The sequence below is a fragment of the Sapajus apella genome, unplaced genomic scaffold, assembly GCF_009761245.1.
Source record: "Sapajus apella isolate SASKATOON/1434 unplaced genomic scaffold, GSC_monkey_1.0 scaffold6, whole genome shotgun sequence".
NCBI classification, from domain to species: Eukaryota; Metazoa; Chordata; class Mammalia; order Primates; family Cebidae; genus Sapajus; species Sapajus apella.
Window position 1 is genome coordinate 40,448,698 of NW_022436946.1, and position 17,566 is coordinate 40,466,263.

At 41.4% G+C, this 17,566-nt stretch overlaps 2 pseudogenes; one reads left to right on the forward strand and one right to left on the reverse strand.

The window, feature by feature from the left end:
• The first annotated feature begins 5,610 nt into the window (after positions 1-5,610).
• LOC116549484 lies at positions 5,611-6,107 on the forward strand (annotated as a pseudogene).
• A 2,743-nt stretch (positions 6,108-8,850) lies between these two features.
• Positions 8,851-17,566, reverse strand: part of LOC116549100 — a 38,028-nt pseudogene continuing 29,312 nt past the window's right edge.

Genomic DNA, 17,566 nt, shown 5'->3' on the forward strand with positions numbered 1-17,566 from the left:
CGCTAGTTCAGGGGACTGGGGAGGTCTTACAAGGTTGTGAGTGAGGTGAGAGGGAAGAAAGCCCACACTCTGCAATCAGATCCTGGTGCTGACGCTGAGCTGCTGATCTTGCGTCTTTTCCTTAACCTCTCAGAACCTGTTTCCTTACCCAGAAAAAGAAGGTCATGCCCCCCACTGCACGGGGCTGTGAGAGGACTCTATGAGTCCACCTATTTCTATCACCTAGCTTCCTGCCTGCCTGGGCCACAGAAACTGTTGAATGAAATCGTTAACTCCCTGACCCCCACCCGCACTCTTCATTCCAAAATGCCCAGTATTCGCACTTATCTCTATCCCCAGTTGCTTCCTCTTGTCCAAACCCCTTCCTACAAATGTGTTCACATCTTCTTTTATTCTTTAATATTCCTACTCCTTCAAGTTTCCTCCTCAATTCTTAAAGAGTTACTATGGCCTGAATGTTTGTGTCCCTCCAGAACTCCTATGTTGAAATTCTAATCCCATAATGATAGTATTTGGAGACAGGGCCTTTGGGAAGTAATAAGGTCTAAATGAAATCATAAGGGCAGGGCCTTAGTCTGACATGGTGCTGTGCTTATAAAAGAGGAAGAGACACCGGGGCTCTCTCTCACTTGCTTCCCACCCATCTGTCCTTTAATGCGAGCACCCAGTGTAAGGCAACCATCCACAAGCCAGAAAGAGAGCCCTCACCAGAAAACAACCATGCTGGCCCCCTGATCTCAGACCTCCCGCCTCTAGAACAGGGAGAAAATACATTTCTACCACTTAGTCCATGGTATTTTGTTGTGGCAGCCCTAGCAGACTAATGCAAGAGCAATAAACACACACTCCTTCTAGACTTCTATCAGGCTCTTCTTGCTCCTTTTCTCTGGCAATCCAGCTTTCACTCTGACTTCATTAGCAGAAATGCTCTCAGAGTCAGCAAGACATTTTTGTGGCCTCATTTTCATCCCTACCCTCTGGATTTTCCCTCTACATTCAAATCTATTGGATTCCTCCTTCTTCTTCTAAAAATAATAGCTTTATTGATGTATAATTGACATTCAATAAACAACACATATTTAAATCGTGCAACTGGATAAGCTTCGGCGTATATACTCAACTGTGTAACCATTATCACAATCAGATTATGACCACAGCCATCCTTCCTAATCTACCTCTTCCTTAAGCAACCACTGCTTGGCTTTCTGCAACTATAGATGAGAATGCGTTTCCTAGAATTTAATGGAATCATGCATTAGGGGCTCTTTTTTGTCTTCATATTATTGTGGATATAAATAGTTCATTTCTTTGTATTGCTGAGCAGTACTATTCTGTTGTACAGATATACTACAATGAGTTTACCCGTTCACTTGTTGATGGTCATTTGGGTTCTTTCCAATTCTTGGCTATTATGAATAAAACTGCTATAAACACATTGTGTAAAAATCTTTGTATAGATGTGTGCTTTCATTTCTCTTGGTTAAATACCTAGGAGAAGAATGGCTGGATCACATGGTAAGTATATGCTCCATGTTTTAAGAAACTGTCAAACTGTTTTCCAAGGTGGTTTGACCATTTTGCATTTCCATTAGCAATATGTGAGAGGTCCAGGTCCTCCACAACCTTGCCAACACAGAGATGGTCAGTCTTTTACATTCTAACCATTCTAAAGGGCATGTAGAGGTTTCTCAGTGGGGGGTTAATTTGCATTTTGCTAATTACTTATGGTGTTGAACATCTTTTCATGCTTATCTGTCATTTGTACATCTTTGGTGACTTTTTCTTCTTGAACTGTTCTCTTCCTTTGGCTTTGGTGGCAGTAAACAATTTGTTCTCTCTTTCCTTTCTCACTCCCTTTCCTTTCTTCCCCTTGCACCCTTTCACTGTCTCCATCATTTATTCCTCCTTATGATGTCATCAGCCCTCTTCTTGTTTCACACTTGTAAGAGAAGCAATGTGTGTGTGTGTGTGTATCACAGTATATGGTTTTATAATGAAATCATCACAAAATGGACTTTAGCCAAGTTAAGAGTCATGAACATGTCTGGGAAGATAAAATGACTGAGTTGAATCTTGGGGGCAAAAAAATTAAATGGGAGGGTAGGATGTGGTAAAGTAAGGTTAAAATATTCTCGGAAAATATGAGCAGAAGCAGACAGACATGAAACAGCACAAAATGTTTAGGATACTTCAAATAGAGGGCAAGGGAAGTAGCAGAATAGAGGGCTGGGGTCAGGCAGTGAAGGTCTTGCATGCCTAGCTAAGGAGGTTGAGTTTTGCTCCTTGGTCTACAAGAAGTCACTGAAGGGGTTTAATCAAGGAGGCATAGTTGCTCTGGTCACTGTGTGGAGGATAGATATGGTTGAGGGCAGAGGTAGTGGTGCAAGACATGGAAGGATGGAAGCCACTTTGAAGGCCATTACAGCCACAAAAGTGAGATAATGAGTTTGAACTAAGGCAGTGGGGATGGAGAAGAGGGGCAATATTCAATAAATATATAGAGTATGATATTGGCAAGAGGTAGTGATTGATTGATCTAAGGTAAGAAAGCCAGAGGAGTTAAGGACAATACTCACATTTTAATCCTGTCTGATGGCTGGGTGCAGTGGCTCATGCCTATAATCCCAGTACTTTGGGAGGCCGAGGCAGGTGGATCACCTGAGGTCAGGAGTTTGAGACTAGCCTGGCTGACATGGTGAAACACTGTCTCTACTAAAAATACAAAAATTAGCCAGACATGGTGGCATGCACCTATAAACCTAGCTACTTGGGAGGCTGAGGCAGAAGAATCTGGGAAGTGGAGGTTGGAATAAGCCGAGATTGTGCCATTGCACTCCAGCCTGGGCGACAAGAGTGAAACTCCATCTCAGAAAAAATAAATCCTGTCTGACTACTTAGATGGTGCTACCTTAACCAAGAATAGAAATACGGGCCAGGCACAGTGGCTCATGCCTGTAATCCCAGCAATTTAGGAGGCCAAGGCAGGCAGATCATGAGGTCAAGAGATTGAGATCATCCTGGACAACATGGTGAAACCCCATCTCTACTAAAAATACAAAAAATTAGCTGGATGTGGTGGCACATGCCTGTAGTCTTAGCTACCCGGGAGGCAGAGGTTGCAATGAGCTGGGATCGCACCACTGCACGCCAGCAACTGAGAGACTCCATCTCAAAAAAAAAAAAAAAAAAAAAAAAAAAAAAAAAAAAAAAGTAGAAATATCAGAGAATTAGATGGAAGAAGAATGAGTTGTCTTTTGATGCTGAGTTGGGGTGTTTGTGGGATATCCAAACACTGTCTATGAAGCATTTAGATACTCTAGTCTGGGGCTTGGGAGACAGGTTCCATGAAGAGATGTAGATTTGAAAGTTGACAGTATATTGGAGGTTTTAACCTCAAGAGTCAATGAGATCACTGAGGGAGAATATGAAAGGAGAAAATAGGAGTTCCAAAAAGAGGATCCAGGAAAACACCATCATGTTAGAGATGGGTGGAGAAGAGGTCCCCCAGTCCAGGAAATTCAGAAGAAATAATCAAAGGTGTAGAAGAGATCCAGGAGAAAGTGGAGTCACAGAAGCAGAGGAAGAAGAGTATCAAGGACAAGGAATCCTCCTATTGCCTTAGACATAATATTGAAATTAGGCCAATTAGTAACTCTACAATGGCTTCTAAATGAGAAGAGTCACACGACTCTCACTTGCAATCAAAAGCTAGAAATAATTAAGCTTAGTGAGAAAGACATGTCAAAAGCTGGAATAGGCCAAAAGCTAAGCTTCTTGTGCAAAACAGCCAAGTTGTAAATGCAAAGGAAAAGTTTTTGAAGGAAATTAAAAGTGTTATTCCAATGCATGCAAGAATGATAAGAAAGGAAAGCAGCCAGCCGGGCGTGGTGGCCTCCCTGCACTGTGTGAGGCCAAGGCAGGCAGATCATGAGGTCAGGAGTTTGAGACCAGCCTGACCAACATGGGAAACCTTGTCTCTATTAAAAATACAAAAATTAGCTAGGCATGGTGGTGTGTGCCTGTAATCCCAGTTACTCAGGAGGCTGAGGCACACGAATCACTTGAACCCGGGAGGCAGAGGTTGCAGTGTGCCGAGATCACGCCACTGCACTCCAACCTGGGCAACAGAGTCAGACTCCATAGAAAGAAAGAAAGAAGGAAAGAGAGAGAGAAGGAGGAAGGGAGGGAGGAAGAAAGGAAGGAAAGAAAGGGAAGGAAAGAAGGAAAGAAAGGAAGGAAGGGAGGGAGGGAGGGAGGGAGGGAGGGAGGAAGGAAGGAAGGAAGGAAAGGGAAGGAAAAAAGGAAAGAAGGAAGGAAAGGGAAGGAAAAAAGGAAAGAAGGAAGGAAAGAAAGGAAGGAAGGAAGGGAAGGAAGGAAGAAAGGAAGGGAAGGAGGGAGGGAGGAAGGGAGGCAGGAAGGGAGGGAAGGAGGGAGGGAGGAAGGGAGGGAGGAAGGGAAGGAAAACAGACATATTACTGATATGGAGGAAGTTTTAGTGGTCTAGATGGAAGATCAAACCAGCCACAATATTCCCCTAAGCCAAAGCCTAATCCAGAGCAAGGCCCTAACCTTCTTCAATTCCATGAAGGCTGAGAGAAAAGTCTGAAGCTCGCAGAGAGTAATTTCATGAGGTTTAAAGAAAGAAGCCATCTCCATAACAAAGAAGTGCAAGATGAAGCCGTAAGTGCTGATGGAGAAGCTGGAGAAAGTTATCCAGAAGATCTAGCTAAGATAACTGATAGAGGTGGTACAATAAACAACAGATTTTCAGTGTAGACAAAGCAGTTTTCTAGTGAAAGAACAAGCCATCTGGAAATTTTTTTTTTTTTTTTTTGAGACGGAGTTTCACTCATGTTACCCAGGCTGGAGTGCAATGGTGCAATCTCGGCTCACCGCAACCTCCGCCTCCTGGGTTCAGGCAATTCTCCTGCCTCAGCCTCCTGAGTCGCTGGGATTACAGGCACGCGCCACCATGCCCAGCTAATTTTTTTTTTTGTATTTTTTTTTTTAGTAGAGACGGGGTTTCACCATGTTGACCAGGATAGTCTCGATCTCTTGACCTCGTGATCCACCCACCTCGGCCTCCCAAAGTGCTGGGATTACAGGCTTGAGCCACCGCGCCCGGCCATCTGGAATTTTTATAGCTAGAAAGAAGTCAGTGCTTGGCGTCAAAGCTTCAAAGGACAGGTTGACTCTTTGCTAGAAATTAATGCTACTGATGACCTGGAGTGGAAGCAAATGCTCATTTACCATTCCCCGAATCCTAGGACACTTAAGAATTACGCTAAATCTATTCTGCCTGTGCTCTATAAATGAAATAACAAAGTCTGGATGACAGCGCGTCTCTTTACAACATAGTTTACTGAGCATCTTAAGCCCACTGTTGAGACCTACTGCTCAGAAAAAGATATTCCTTTCAAAACATTACTGTTCACTGACAGTCCCCAAATGTACAAAGAGATTAATGTTTTTCTGCCTGCTAACACAACACCCTTTCCATAGCCCATGGATCAAGCAGCGTGTCTTGTGTCTGTGTACATTGTGAAGTTTCATTATTAGGAAACATATTTTATCAGCCCTTGTGCGCCAACGTCCTTTCTCTCTTCCCCGGCACTGCCTATGGAGGTAGCAGCGATCTCCTCCTCAGCATCATGACCGCCCTTAGACCCCTTGTGAAACCCAAAATCGTCAAAAAGAGAACCAAGAAGTTCATTCAGCACCAGTCAGACCGATATGTCAAAATTAGGCATAACTAGCGGAAACCCAGAGGTATTGACAACAGGGTTCATAGAAGGTTTAAGGGCCAGATCTTGATGCCTAACATTGGTTATGGGAGCAACAAGAAAACAAAGCACATGCTGCCCATTGGCTTCCAGAAGTTCCTGATCCACAACGTCAAGGAGCTGGAAGTGCTGCTGATGTGCAACAAATCTTACTGTGCTGAGATTGCTCACAATGTTTCCTCCAAGAACCGCAAAGCCATCATGGAAAGAGCTGCCCAGCTGGCCATCAGAGTCACCAACCCCAATGCCAGGCTGCGCAGCAAAGAAAATGAGTAGACAGCTTATGTGCAAGTTTTGTGTTTAAATAAAATTGGCATCTTCCTTCCTTGAAAAAAAAAAAAAAAAAGAAACATATTGCGTAAGACTATAACTGCCATAAATAGTAATTAGTCTAATGGAAGCTTGTCCAACCCCATGGCCCATGGGCTGCATGCCGCCCAGGATGACTTTGAATGCAGCCCAACACAAATTCATAAACTTTCGTAAAACATTATGCAGTGGTTTTTTGGTTTTTTTGGGTTTTTTTGAGGTTTCTTTTTAGCTCATTAGCTATCATTAGTGTTAGTGTATTTTATATGTGATCCAAGACAATTCTTCTTATTCCTAATGTGGCCCAGAGAAGTCAAAAGATTGGACACCCCTGTGTAATGGATCTGGGCAAAGTAAACTGAAAAGCTTCTGGAAGATTTATCATTCTAGACGCCATTAAGAACATTCGTGATTCATGAGAGGAGGTCAAACTATGCACATTAACAGGAGTTTGGAAGAAGTTATTTCCAACCCTCATGGAGGACTTTGAGAAGTTCAAGACTTCAGTGGAGGAAGGCACTGCAGATGTGGCAGAAATAGTAAGAGAACTAGAATTAGGAGTGGAGTCTGAAAACGTAACTGAATTGCTGCATTCTTGTGATAACACTTAAACAGATAAGGAAGTTATTTCTTAGGGATGAGCAAAGAAAGAAGGTGGTTTCTTGAGATGGAATCTAATCCTGGTGAAGATGCTATGAACATTGTTGAAATGACAACTAAAGATTTAGAATGTTGCATAAACTCAGTTGATAAAGCAGTGTGGTACAGTTTGAGAGGACTGATTTCAATTTTGAAAAGAGTTTTACTGTAGGTAAAATGCCATCAAACAGTATCACATGCCAAAGAGAAATTTTTCATGAAAGGTAGAGTCAATTAATGTGGCAAACATCAATGTTGTCTTATTTTAAGAAATTACTGTAGCCCCTCAACCCCCAATTTTCAGTAACCACCACCCTAATCAGTCAATAGCCTTCTACTTCAAGGCAAGACCCTGACCAGCAAAAAGATCACAACTCACTGGAGGCTCGGATGATCATTAGCATTATTATTATTATTATTTTTTTAGCAATAATGTATTTTTTCTTTCTTTTTTTTTGTAACTTAGTATTCTTTGGTCTGCAAGTGAATAATATAGTTTTAATTAAGACAAAATGGTATTGCACACTTAATCAGCTACAGTGTAATATGAATAAAACTTTTATATGCGCTCAGAAACCAAAAAATTTGTGTGTGGAACATCTGGAACCAAATCCACAATATCTCCAAGGTATGCCTGTAAATAGAAAGATATCCCCTGCTCATGAATTGAAAGACTTAATATTGTTAAAATGGCAATCCTACTAAAATAAAATAAAGTAGCAATACTACTCAAACTAATCTGTAAGTCTGATGCAATCCCTGTGAAAATTCCAACTGGCTTTTTAAAAATTGCCAGAAATTGACAAGCTGACACTGAAATTCATATGAAAATGCAAGAGCCTCAAAATAGCTAAAACAATCTTAAAAAGCAAAGTTGGAGGGATCATACTTCCTAATTTCAAACTTATTACAAAGCTACGGTAATCCAAACATGGTAGTACTGGCATAAAAACAGGCATTTAGATTAATGGAATAGAATTGAGACCAGTTATAAATTCTTACATTTATGGTTAAGTGATTTTTTTGACAAGGGTTCCAGGACAATTTAATCAGGAAAGATGAGTCTTTTCAACAAATGGTGCTGGGACAACTGAATAGCCACATGAAAAGAATAAAGTTGGACCCCCACCTTCCACTACACAGCACAATTAAGTATAAATGGACCCTAGACCTGAATGTAGGAGCTAAACCATAAAACTCCTAGAAGAAAACATGAGTGTTTTCATGATTTTTGATTAGGCAATGGTTTCTTAAATATGACACCAAAAGAACAAATGATGAAATAATAGATAAATGGTGATCATAGGACAATCCATAGAATATATTTGCAAATCATATACCTTATAAGGGTATTGTAGTCAGGATATAAAAAGAATTCTTACAACTTTTCAATTAAATAACATCAAATTTTATAAAAAGTCAAAGGATTTAAATACACATTTCTCTAAAGAAGACACACAAATGGTCAAGAAAGCAAATGAAAAGATGCTCAAGATCTTAATAAATAGGGCAATCCAAGTCAAAGCCAAAATGAGCTACTACTTTACCCCCACTAGTATAGTTAAAATAAAAAGACAGACAGTAACAAGTGCTGACAAAAATGTGGAGACATTGGAACCCTCATATATTGATGATGAGAATGTAAAAAGCACAGCCACTCTGAAAGACAGTTAGGAAGTTCCTCAAAATATAAAATATAAAGTTATCATATAACCCGAGCAATTTCATTTCTAGGTATATGCCCAAGAAAATTAAAAACATATGTCTTCATAAAAACCTATATATAAATGTTCATAGTGGCATTATTCCTAATGCCAAAAAGTAGAAACAACCCAATATATGTCAACTGATAAATGGATAAACAAAATGTGGTATATCCATATAATGAAATATTATTTAGCAATGAAGAAATGAAGTGCTGATATATGCTATGGCATAGATAAACTTTGAGAACACGATGCTAAGTGAAAAGCCAGACACAAAAGGTCACCTGTTGTATGATTCCATTTACATAAAATATCCAGAATAGGCAAATCTACAGAAACAGAAAATAGATAAGTGGTTGCTAGGGACTGATGGGAAGGAGAAAGGTAATGGGTACAAGGTTTCTTTTGAGAGTGAGTGATAAGAATGTTTTGGAATTAGATAGTGGTGATGGTTGCAAACTCTTGTGAATATACTAACAACCACTGAATTATATAACATGGTGTGTTTTATATGACATGAATTATGTCTCAATAACTAAAAAACAAAAAGAATGCAGAAAAAGTTATCACTGAAAATTAAGAGACCCAGTAAGGATTTGATCATACATTGATTCACAAACAGAAAGAAGAAAAGGAGGGGAAAAGGAAAGTAAGGAAAATAAAAAGATAGGAAAGAGAGAGTGGGGAACAGGGGAGAAAGAAGGGGGAAAAGAGAGAAAGGAAAAAAGGAAGGAAGAAAGGGGCAGCCTGACATTAGCTGGTGGGAGTGGTGACATGCCTCTGGCTTCAGTGTCATGCAGGCTGACCTTGACATTACCAGGACAGCTCCCTTGAGGGGTGTGATAGAAGTGCACCTGCTGGATAGCCACCATCAAAGCATTTTTCTGAGCAGCTTGGCATGCAAGAGTCACCTGCATATTTTCCACTCCTGAATGCAGCAAGAGCTAAAGGAAGAAAATATGAAAAGTATTAGGAATTTCTTGCATAAAGAAGTGAGTTGAGGGTTAAGATCACCAGTTATTCAACATGTAAATATATAAATCAAACTGCCAGATGAGCTGGGTTACTTGCTAATCAGCCATAAGACTGAATCTGGTCTCTCCCTAAGCAGCATTTCATTCCAAGAAGGCAGCTTCCAGGCCTGATTTGCTCTGTAGCTGGACACCATTAGGTTTCTCCAATGGTCAGGAAAAGATGAATAGGCTCTGATGAACTAGCAAACATGTGCTCAGTGGCAGGCTCCTGTAAGCCAAGATTAGATCAACGTTTTAAAAATACACATATGGAGGCAAAGAAATCCAAATGGCAGATGAAAAAATAGCACCAGGTTTAGAAAGACCAGATAAAAGCTTCAATAACAAGTGTATATTTTAAAAACCTTATGCAAAGATTGTTCACTACATGTGAACTTCTTTTTTAGTATCTAACAGAAGTTATTATAAGTGGCATTGCAGTCTCTATGGTTCAAACCAGGCTAATGTGCACATCAAATAAGGCAAGGCCATCACTATGGTTTGAATGTGTCCCCTAAAAGTTCATGTGTTGGGAGGTGATTGGGTCATGAGATTAGAGCCCTCTTGATGGATTAATGCCATGATCGTGGGAGTGGATTTTTTCTCAAGATAGCAGGATATTATAAAAGCAAGCTTGGCTTGCCCTTGCAGTCTCTGTCGCATGTAATCACTTGACCTACTGCTTTTCTGCCATGTTATGATGCAGTGCAAAAGCCCTCACCCAGAAGCTGCCACCATGCCCTTGGACTTCCCAGATACCAGAATCATGGGTCAAATAAACTTCTTTCCTTTATAAATTACCCAGTCTCAGGTATTTTGTTACTGAAAGAGAAAATGGACTAAGTAAGCTTTATTATTATTTATGAAACTGGAAGCTTTTCTTACATATGTAAGCTAAATTTATATAAAGTATTATGTCCCCTTAAAGAAATATGTGAACAAATTGCTTTATTTTACTTTCATTTGCTTTTTAAAAAACAAATAATTTACCTTAAGAATGGCTTCCTTTGTGTAAAAACTAAATTTGCCAATTTGGTTATCATCCACCTCAAAGATGGCTAAGACAAGAGCAGCAGGAGAATATCTGCAACGAAAAATATGAAGTTTTATGTGATATCCAACTGATTAAGAGACAAATGAACAGGATGTCATGTAATCAGACCTGAAATGTCAGTAATAGCAAATGCAAATTTTATACAAGACTTAATATTTCCACTGAAAGCTATTAGGGCTCTGTGATCTTTTCTGTCCTCTTTGGACTTGATCTCACTGCAGTTTGATTATGGTGACCACCCCAAAGTGTTGGAAATTATTTTTTCTTTATCACCATTACACTATTCTCTCTCGTTTTTCCTCATCTTCTTTTTGTTTAAAAAGCAAAATGTTTTTATTTATTTGAAGTACATATATAGTTAACTGGGCATCAAAGGTGTGCCAAGTGCATTTTTTTTGGTTGGGGGGGAGTCAAAATCTTACTCTGTCATCCAGGCTGAAGGGCACTGGTACAATCATAGCTCACTGCAGCCTTGAACTCCTGAGCTCAAGCAATCCTCCCACCTCAGCCTCCTGAGTAGCTGGGACTACAGACATGCACCACCACACCTGGCTCCTCTCACCTACTTGACCACACCTGTTCCAGATTCCTCACTGACTCACTCCTTTGAACGCCCCCTAAATGTTGTCCAATTCTCTCTCTCCCCTATGGTTCCAACAGCTATCTAAATATTCTTTGCAGCCATGTTTCCACCTTGAGACTCAGTACTTTGTCCATAACTATGAGACTCTGTCAAGTAATTTAATATCTACCAATCTTTCTTCATCTGTAAAGGGAGTGTCACCTGTCTCATAGGGTTATGGCAAATATTAAGAGGGATAATATGCATGAATGTGCTTTTAACAATGAAAGTCACTATACTCATATTTGATACAGTTGACCTTTCACATCTATGGGTTCTGCATCCATGGATTCAACAAATTGCAAATAAAAATATTTGAAAAAATAAAACAATAAAAAGTAACAATACAAAAATAAAAATGATATAAAAATATAACAACTATTTACATAGCATTTAAATTGTATTAGATACAATTATAAGTAATCTAAAGATGATTTAAAGCTTAAGGGAGGGAGTGCATAGGTTATATGCAAATACTATGCCATTTTATATAAGCAACTTGTGCATCCTTGGATTTTGGTAACCAAAAGGATTTTGGAACTGATCCCCCACAGACACTAAGGGATCACTATATATGTTGTTGTTATAACGGTACTCCAAAGTGGCAACTTTAAGGAATTAACATACATAAAATAAATACAAACTCAATACACAAGTTCTTTGGATGCGTAAGCCTTCCCCGGGTAGTGTAGAAGGCTCCCTTATCTTGTGGCATCTCTAGGTCATCACCAGGAGGACCAATCAGACCACAGAGCATTGGCCAAGCCACAGGGTATTCGGGCAGTTTGTGCTGATTGGTGGATTTTGACTGAACAAAAATGTGGTGCCCTATTTTCACAGCAATCTAAAACACCAACCAAGGAGGGCCTTAAAGAACCAGAGGATAGCTTGGCTCCAGATGTTTGGGTTTTTTTTGTTTTTTCCCACATGGGGATCTGGCATCACCCAAGGCCTGATCATACTTCCTGCCTTGGCTTCTGTGAATATCTCTGTATCCTTACAGTAAATTCTGTTTTTGGTTTAGCTAGTGTGACAGGATAGAGCAGGGGGAGGTTTTGCCCCCAGGAGATACTTGGCAATGTCTGGGGACATCTTTGATTGTAGAACAGTGTGTGTGGGTGGGGTACTTGGATACTACTGGCATCTAGACGGTAGAAGTCAGGACTGTTGCTAATCAATCTAAGAAACACAGGACAGTCCCCCCACAACAAAGATTTCTTCAGCCCAAAAGTTTGGCAGTGCTAAGATTTGAGAAATCCTGCGATCTTGTACTCTATCATCCTAATCCCCTCATTCCCCTCCTGTTCTGAGAAGTCATTTAGGATACTAACACGAGTTCTAATTTGAGCAGGGATCTGCATTAGCAAAACACAGGGACCAGTTGCCTCCTTGGAGTCACCTTTTTCTTCCTTGGCATGGAACCAGTACCAGGAATCTCCAGGGATAAAGCTGGGACCCTGAGGGGGGAAGAGCAGATAGCAGAGAAGGAAAGAAGAGGGAAACAGAAGTTTCTCCTCCCCACCCATCAAAGGTTGATTGTAAGAGGAAAAAAGAAAGATTCCTTCCCCTGACTGAGTAGACTCATGAGCTATTTCTAGTAAGGGTGTTTTCTTTCAAGCAATGGGTTGAACCTACGGGGTATGAGAGAGAATTTTCATTGGTTTGTGTTGGCTTCTGTCACAAGCTAACAAAGACGGCTGCCTGAGATATTGCCGGCATGTTATATTTGTAGCTTGTGTTATCCTTTCAAGAAACAGCTGCTCTGAAAACTTAAGTGACATCTTCCTGGTCTGAAGGAAAGTGAGAGATGAGCCCTGGGCTTCTGAACCATGGCTCTCACCCCATCAGACCCACCCTGACACCCTTTTCTACCTGCAAGCAACATACCCTACCTGCGAAGCGGCTGAGCCTGTGATTTCATCTCATCTGAGTTCTCGGACAAGCTGTTTCCTTCATTTCTCAGTTACTTGGTGTTTTTAAATGCAATTGTCCCCCTTAAGTGAGATCTTACTTTTCCCTCTTATTAAAAAAAGAAAGAAGAAAAAAACTGGCATCATGGCAGATAGAATATAAGAGAGAACTTAGAAATGTGATTGATCTTGCCTGTCGAATGGTGACAGAAATTATTTTTCACTGGCTATTGACTCAGCCATGACGTTATTTCCACCTCAACCCTCTCAAAGCTCACCTGTCTACTAGCAGAGAGGTTATAAAGACAGGAGGTGGCTGGTCCACCTTGTCCTTGTGTGATGCAAATTCAAAGTGAACAGGCCTCAGATACAAATGGAACTCTTCAAAACTCATCTCCCATGCCAATTCTTTATACAGTCTAAAAGAAAAAAAAAAGAGCCAAGGATGTATGTTAGCGTTTTCCCCTAAAAAGAAAATGAGTAATAAAACCAAGACACCTGAACAAGAACCAAAGTAAAAGTCCAACAACAGCCCAGGTCTATGTGAAGTGAGTCACAGAGGTCTTCTGTTCTGCACTTGCTGTGACAGTTACAGACGGGAGGAGGCAGTGAAGTAGGAGATGTGCTTGGGTGTTTACTCACCTCTCATTTTCCGCAAGCTGACTTCTGTCCCCAGAGCCCTCACAAGGTCACCAGTGTTGCTGAAACGCAACATTCACCATCTTCTCTCAGAGCTCCTCACAGTTGGCGTCAAGGGTCGTCTTTTCTCTCGCGGATCCAGAACCTCCACGTTCCTGCCTCATGATCACTCTCAGCCTTCACTGGCTTCTCCTCTTGATTATCTTCAAATGCTGGTGTTTCCTGAGGTTCTGAACCTGGTTCTCTTCTCATCTACCACAGCCCCTTACCTGGCGAGGGGAGACTCTTCAGCTCCACACCCTAAGGCCACTCCTTCATGTAACAAACTGTGACCCTGGTCTGTGTCCTGACTTAACTCTGAGCTGCAGTCCCAGGTCTGTGCGGCTCGCACATGACTCTAGTTAGTTGTTCCTTTGGCATCTCAACCCTACGTGTTTACAATGCTTTCCTCCTTCCTTAACACTCTCTTCCTCCTCCTCCTCCTCCTCTTCTTCTTCCTCTCCTCTTCCTGCTTCTTCTGCTTCTTTTTTTCTTCTTCCTTCTTCCTTCTTCTTCTTCCCCCTCCTACTTCTTCTATTTTTAGAGATAGGGGTCTTGCTTCATTGCCCAGGCTGGAGTGCAGTGGTGTAGTCATAGCTCACTGCAGTCTCAAACTCCTGGGCTCAAGCAATCCTCCATCCTCAGCTTCCCAAGTAGCTGGGACAGGCATGCACCACCAGGCCCAACTGATTTTTTTAAAAAAATTTGTAGAAATGGGGTCTTGCTGTGTTGCCCATGCTGGTGTCAAATGCCTGGCCTCTGGTGATCCTCCCATCTTGGCATTCCAAGGTGCTGTGATTACAGGCCTGAGCCACTGGGGCATGTCCCCCAGCATCCCACTCCTAAGGCATTTCTCCATCTTGAGAAGTTGGCACATGAAGGCTGAGTTCTTGGCACGTGTATTAGTTCTCTAGGGTTGGTGTAACAAAGTACTCCAGAAACACACAAAATATTAAACAACAGAAATTTATCGTCTCACAGTTCTAGAGGAGAGAAGTCTGAAATCAAGGCGTGGACAGGATTGGTTCCTCCTGAGGGCCCTCAGGAAAGGATCTGGTCCTGGTATCTCTCCTTGGCTCGCCGATGGCCGTCTTCTCCCTGTGCCTTCACATGGTTTCCCTCTGCGTGTGTCTGTGTCCAAATTTCCTCTTCTTCTTCTTTTTTTTTTTTCAAGACAGAGTTTCACTCTTGTTGCCCAGGCTGGATTACAATGGCGCGATCTTGGCTTATGGCAACTTCCGCCTCCTGGGTTCAAGCAATTCTCCTGCCTCGTCCTCCTGAGTAGCTGGGATTACAGGCATGCACCACCACCTCCAGCTAATTTTGTATTTTTAGTAGAGATGGGGTTTCTCCATGTTGGTCATGCTGGTCTGGAACTCCTGACCTCAGGTGATCTGCCTGCCTCTGCCTCCCAAAGTACTGGGATTGGATGTGTGAGCCACCATGCCCGGCCCCAAATTTCCTCTTCTTATAAGACACCAGTCATATTGGATTAAGGCCCACTCTAATAACTTCTGTTTAACTCTATTACCTCCGTAAAGACCTATCTCCAAGTAAAACCACATTCAGAGGTACTGGGAATCAGGCCTCAAACTTATGAATTTTGGGGGGACATAATTCAACCCATAGCAGCCCCTCTTCTATGAAGCTTTCCCTGGCCACTTAAGAAGAATGAAATATTCTCTTTTGTGTACTTTCCTAGTATTTTGTACCTATCAGTAGAATATCATTGTTACCATGTATCATGGGCAATTTTTACATTATGAGCTTCCTGCCACCATGAGTCATAAATTATGGAGCAAGGTTAATAATATCTTAACTAATAGTTTAAATTCTGCCTTCACTACTTTCTAGTTATATGCTCTTAGGCAAATTAACTTTTCTGAGCCTCTATTTTTTTTTTTCCATATCCAATTCCTAGAGACTGAGCCTCTATTTCCTTGCTGATAAAATGTTTGTAATCTACATCATAAGGATATTCCAAGAATTAAATGAAGTGATACACATGAAGTCCTCAGTAAAGACCCAGGCCACAGCAGGCCCTTGATAACGGTTGGTGGTAGATGGCTGGACCCTCTACGTCTACAGGGCCTTTTGTGGGGACCAGAACATAACAGCACTCACACATGTTTACAACAAACCCTCTAGCTACATATTTTTCCTGCTTGTAGAACACGTCCACTTGATGTCTTACCGTCACCTCACCCTCATATCTGAAATGTAAATCACTCATGTCTCTCTCTTACCTGCTGAGCCCTCCGTACCTCTGTCTGACCTGGATGCTGTCAGTGACTCATCTCTCTTCCATCTCTAGGCTCTTTCTAGTCAACTTCATTACATTCAGGAGCAAATTCAACCAGTATTCCCTGAGTGCCTGGAGTGGCTCAGGCCCCATACCAGGTAATGGGATGTCACAGTAAAGAATGTGGATAGGGCTTTTGCATTTGGGGAGCTAGCATGCAGAAAAGTCAATAAACCAATATTAAGCAATGAATTAAAAGGAAATATGCTGAATGAATGGGAAACTTAAGTGCCAGTAGGAGGGCTTAGCCTAGTTGAGTGATCAGAGAGGCATTTGGTGAGGCATGGAAAAAGAGAAGGAACAAGGGAACAAGGTGATCATGTTAGCCATTTAGAAAACTCACTCTGGCTGCTCTGGGAGCAGAGAGAGGGCAGCCTTGTAGGCAGGGAGTCTCATGGCCTCTTTCCCCCCATGTTTTGCTGCAAACTGTATATTGTGCCTGGGTCCTCTGACCCCCACTGACCGAGCTAAGTGTGCACTCTCCAGGCTCATTTCTATTAGCCAGTCGCAGAGGGTCAAGAGCTTGAGAAGCTTGGAAAACATCTCCAAGAGCAGCACATGAGAGTCTTGGCCTTGTTTCTCTCCTTTGTCTGCTGCAGAGTTGAGTGCCAACAGGCCTATCTCCCCCATGAGAAAGGCATCTCACGTAACTTTAGCTGAAAACAGCTGGAAGAAAACAAAATATCCTTTAACACATAGAAGAAGAAATTTCACATTTAAAAAAATATACTGCCAGTGGCACAAACTCTGGATCCAGATTTCCTAGGCTCAAGTCCTAACTTTGCAACTTAGAAGCTGTGAGATTTTGGCAATGCACTCAATTTTGCTGTCTCTCAATTTTCTCATCTATAAAGTGGTGATAAGGATAATAACAGTCCTTATTGTAGGAAAATAGATGCTAACTTCCTAATAGGGCTCTTGAGAGGGTTAAATGGGTTTATATATGCAAAACTATCTGCTGTTATCATTATTATAAATGTCATGAGTCTAAATAAACAAATCCCTAGATATTCACTATGGGGATACTTGTCTATGCTAAAGACAAGCTAAATAGGAATAGAAGTCCCTGATTTTAAAAAGTATTTTGGTGGCCAGTAACAATTTTTTTATAAACCTCTCTAATGACAGTTTCAAAATTATGAAGCATTTTTACATCTATTAACTCATTTTTATTTTCACAAGATCCCCATGAAGTAGGCGTCACAGATATCATTATTCCCCTTTGTCAGTGAGGGATCTGAAGCTACATGAAACTGTCCAAGGTCACACAGCCATACCAAGAGTAAACCTGGGCTTCCTAACTCCAAGTTCAGCTATTTTACAGTACACCAAACTGCCTTTCCAGCATTCCTTCACTCAGAGACGGCCCTGGGTGATTTGTGAAGTAACCACATTGTCCTTTAATACCCTCCTGCCTTGGTGGGTACCTCTGCTCTAACATCTTTGCTGCCTTCTAATATACCACTCCCAGCAACCACCCAGTCTGCGACCCCCATCTGCCTCTCTGGTTTGGCTCCCCAGGATACATTGGCTCCTTTATCTATCCATTT